This window comes from Salvelinus fontinalis, unplaced genomic scaffold, assembly GCF_029448725.1.
Source record: "Salvelinus fontinalis isolate EN_2023a unplaced genomic scaffold, ASM2944872v1 scaffold_0293, whole genome shotgun sequence".
Classification (NCBI taxonomy): Eukaryota; Metazoa; Chordata; class Actinopteri; order Salmoniformes; family Salmonidae; genus Salvelinus; species Salvelinus fontinalis.
The window spans coordinates 1-5,000 of NW_026600502.1; positions in this window are offsets into that span (position 1 = coordinate 1).

Here is a 5,000-nt window from a genome sequence, read left to right on the forward strand (position 1 = left end):
ATAGGAAGAGAGAGAGAGAGAGAGAAAGAGATATATATAGGAAGAGAGAGAGAGAGAGATAGAGATATATATAGGAAGAGAGAGAGATAGAGATAGAGATAGACATAGGAAGAGAGAGAGAGAGAGAGAGATAGAGATATATATAGGAAGAGAGAGAGAGAGAGAGAGAAAGAGATATATATAGGAAGAGAGAGAGAGAGAGAGAGATAGAGATATATATAGGAAGAGAGAGAGAGAGAGAGAAAGAGATATATATAGGAAGAGAGAGAGAGAGAGAGAGAAAGAGATATATATAGGAAGAGAGAGAGATAGAGATAGACATAGGAAGAGAGAGAGAGAGAGAGAGATAGAGATATATATAGGAAGAGAGAGAGAGAGAGAGAGAAAGAGATATATATAGGAAGAGAGAGAGAGAGAGAGAGAAAGAGATATATATAGGAAGAGAGAGAGAGAGAGAGAGAGAGAAAGAGATATATATAGGAAGAGATAGAGATAGAGATAGACATAGGAAGAGAGAGAGAGAGAGAGAGATAGAGATATATATAGGAAGAGAGAGAGAGAGAGAGGGGTAGATATAGGAAGAGAGAGAGAGAGAGAGAGATAGAGATATATATAGGAAGAGAGAGAGAAAGAGAGAGATAGAGATATATATAGGAAGAGAGAGAGAGAGAGAGAGAAAGAGATATATATAGGAAGAGAGAGAGAGAGAGAGATAGAGATATATATAGGAAGAGAGAGAGAGAGAGAGAGATAGAGATATATATAGGAAGAGAGAGAGAGAGAGAGAGATAGAGATATATATAGGAAGAGAGAGAGAGAGAGAGAGAAAGAGATATATATAGGAAGAGAGAGAGAGAGAGAGAGATAGAGATATATATAGGAAGAGAGAGAGAGAGAGAGAGATAGAGATAGACATAGGAAGAGAGAGAGAGAGAGAGAGATAGAGATATATATAGGAAGAGAGAGAGAGAGAAAGAGATATATATAGGAAGAGAGAGAGAGAGAGAGATAGAGATATATATAGGAAGAGAGAGAGATAGAGATAGAGATATATATAGGAAGAGAGAGAGAGAGAGAGAGATAGAGATAGACATAGGAAGAGAGAGAGAGAGAGAGAGATAGAGATATATATAGGAAGAGAGAGAGATAGAGATAGACATAGGAAGAGAGAGAGAGAGATAGAGAAAGAGATATATATAGGAAGAGAGAGAGAGAGAGAGAGATAGAGATATATATAGGAAGAGAGAGAGATAGAGATAGACATAGGAAGAGAGAGAGAGAGATAGAGAAAGAGATATATATAGGAAGAGAGAGAGATAGAGATAGACATAGGAAGAGAGAGAGAGAGATAGAGAAAGAGATATATATAGGAAGAGAGAGAGATAGAGATATACATAGGAAGAGAGAGAGAGAGAGAGAGAAAGAGATATATATAGGAAGAGAGAGAGATAGAGATAGACATAGGAAGAGAGAGAGATAGAGAGAGAAAGAGATATATATAGGAAGAGAGAGAGAGAGAGAGAGAAAGAGATATATATAGGAAGAGAGAGAGAGAGAGAGAGAAAGAGAGAGAGATAGAGATATATATAGGAGAGAGAGAGAGAGAGAGAGAGAGAGAGAGATAGAGATATATATAGGAAGAGAGAGAGAGAGAGAGAAAGAGATATATATAGGAAGAGAGAGAGAGAGAGAGAGAAAGAGATATATATAGGAAGAGAGAGAGAGAGAGAGATAGAGATAGACATAGGAAGAGAGAGAGAGAGATAGAGAAAGAGATATATATAGGAAGAGAGAGAGAGAGAGAGAGAAAGAGAGAGAGATAGAGATATATATAGGAAGAGAGAGAGATAGAGATAGACATAGGAAGAGAGAGAGAGAGAGAGAAAGAGATATATATAGGAAGAGAGAGAGAGAGAGAGAGAGAGAGAGAAAGAGATATATATAGGAAGAGAGAGAGAGAGAGAGATAGAGATAGACATAGGAAGAGAGAGATAGAGATAGACATAGGAAGAGAGAGAGAGAGAGAGAGATAGAGATAGACATAGGAAGAGAGAGAGAGAGAGAGATAGAGATAGACATAGGAAGAGAGAGAGAGAGAGAGAGATAGAGATAGACATAGGAAGAGAGAGAGAGAGATAGAGAAAGAGATATATATAGGAAGAGAGAGAGATAGAGATAGACATAGGAAGAGAGAGAGAGAGAGAGAGAAAGAGATATATATAGGAAGAGAGAGAGAGAGAGAGAGAAAGAGATATATATAGGAAGAGAGAGAGAGAGAGAGAGAAAGAGATATATATAGGAAGAGAGAGAGATAGAGATAGAGAAAGAGATATATATAGGAAGAGAGAGAGATAGAGATAGACATAGGAAGAGAGAGAGAGAGATAGAGAAAGAGATATATATAGGAAGAGAGAGAGATAGAGATAGACATAGGAAGAGAGAGAGAGAGATAGAGAAAGAGATATATATAGGAAGAGAGAGAGAGAGAGAGAGAAAGAGAGAGAGATAGAGATATATATAGGAAGAGAGAGAGATAGAGATAGACATAGGAAGAGAGAGAGAGAGAGAGAAAGAGATATATATAGGAAGAGAGAGAGAGAGAGAGAGAGAGAGAGAAAGAGATATATATAGGAAGAGAGAGAGATAGAGATAGACACAGGAAGAGAGAGAGAGAGAGAAAGAGATATATATAGGAAGAGAGAGAGAGAGAGATAGAGATAGACATAGGAAGAGAGAGAGAGAGAGAGAGATATATATAGGAAGAGAGAGAGAGAGAGAGAGATAGAGATATATATAGGAAGAGAGAGAGAGAGAGAGAGATAGAGATAGACATAGGAAGAGAGAGAGAGAGAGAGATAGAGATATATATAGGAAGAGAGAGAGAGAGAGAGAGATAGAGATAGACATAGGAAGAGAGAGAGAGAGAGAGATAGAGATATATATAGGAAGAGAGAGAGAGAGAGAGATATATATAGGAAGAGAGAGAGATAGAGATATATATAGGAAGAGAGAGAGAGAGAGAGAGATAGAGATAGACATAGGAAGAGAGAGAGAGAGAGAGATAGAGATATATATAGGAAGAGAGAGAGAGAGAGAGAGATAGAGATAGACATAGGAAGAGAGAGAGAGAGAGAGATAGAGATATATATAGGAAGAGAGAGAGAGAGAGAGAGAAAGAGATATATATAGGAAGAGAGAGAGATAGAGATAGACATAGGAAGAGAGAGAGAGAGATAGAGATATATATAGGAAGAGAGAGAGAGAGAGAGAAAGAGATATATATAGGAAGAGAGAGAGAGAGAGAGAAAGAGATATATATAGGAAGAGAGAGAGAGAGAGAGAAAGAGATATATATAGGAAGAGAGAGAGATAGAGATATATATAGGAAGAGAGAGAGAGAGATAGAGATATATATAGGAAGAGAGAGAGAGAGAGAGATAGAGATATATATAGGAAGAGAGAGAGAGAGAGAGAAAGAGATATATATAGGAAGAGAGAGAGATAGAGATATATATAGGAAGAGAGAGAGAGAGAGATAGAGATAGACATAGGAAGAGAGAGAGAGAGAGAGATAGAGATATATATAGGAAGAGAGAGAGAGAGAGAGAGAGAGAGATAGACATAGGAAGAGAGAGAGAGAGAGAGATAGAGATATATATAGGAAGAGAGAGAGAGAGAGATAGAGATAGACATAGGAAGAGAGAGAGAGAGAGAGAGATAGAGATATATATAGGAAGAGAGAGAGAGAGAGAGATAGACATAGGAAGAGAGAGAGAGAGAGAGAGAAAGAGATATATATAGGAAGAGAGAGAGAAAGAGATATATATAGGAAGAGAGAGAGAGAGAGAGAGATAGAGATAGACATAGGAAGAGAGAGAGAGAGAGAGATAGAGATATATATAGGAAGAGAGAGAGAGAGAGAGAGAAAGAGATATATATAGGAAGAGAGAGAGAGAGAGAGAGAGATAGAGATATATATAGGAAGAGAGAGAGAGAGAGAGAGAGATAGAGATATATATAGGAAGAGAGAGAGAGAGAGAGAGAGAGAGAGAGAGAGAGATAGAGATATATATAGGAAGAGAGAGAGAGAGAGAGAGAGAGAGAGAGAGAGAGATATATATAGGAAGAGAGAGAGAGAGAGAGAGAGAGAGAGATAGAGATATATATAGGAGAGAGAGAGAGAGAGAGAGAGAGAGAGAGAGAGAGAGATAGAGATATATATAGGAAGAGAGAGAGAGAGAGAGAGAGAGAGAGATAGAGATATATATAGGAAGAGAGAGAGAGAGAGAGAGAGAGAGATATATATAGGAAGAGAGAGAGAGAGAGAGAGATAGAGATATATATAGGAAGAGAGAGAGAGAGAGATAGAGATATATATAGGAAGAGAGAGAGAGAGAGATAGAGATAGACATAGGAAGAGAGAGAGAGAGAGAGAGATAGAGATATATATAGGAAGAGAGAGAGAGAGAGAGAGATAGAGATATATATAGGAAGAGAGAGAGAGAGAGAGAGATAGAGATATATATAGGAAGAGAGAGAGATAGAGAGAGATAGAGATATATATAGGAAGAGAGAGAGAGAGAGAGAGATAGAGATATATATAGGAAGAGAGAGAGAGAGAGATAGAGATATATATAGGAAGAGAGAGAGAGAGAGATAGACATAGGAAGAGAGAGAGAGAGATAGAGAAAGAGATATATATAGGAAGAGAGAGAGAGAGAGATATACATAGGAAGAGAGAGAGAGAGAGAGATAGAGATATATATAGGAAGAGAGAGAGAGAGAGAGAGAGAGATAGAGATATATATAGGAAGAGAGAGAGAGAGAGAGAGATAGAGATATATATAGGAAGAGAGAGAGAGAGAGAGAGATAGAGATATATATAGGAAGAGAGAGAGAGAGAGATAGAGAGAGAGAAAGAGATATATATAGGAAGAGAGAGAGAGAGAGAGAGATAGAGATATATATAGGAAGAGAGAGAGATAGAGAGAGATAGAGAT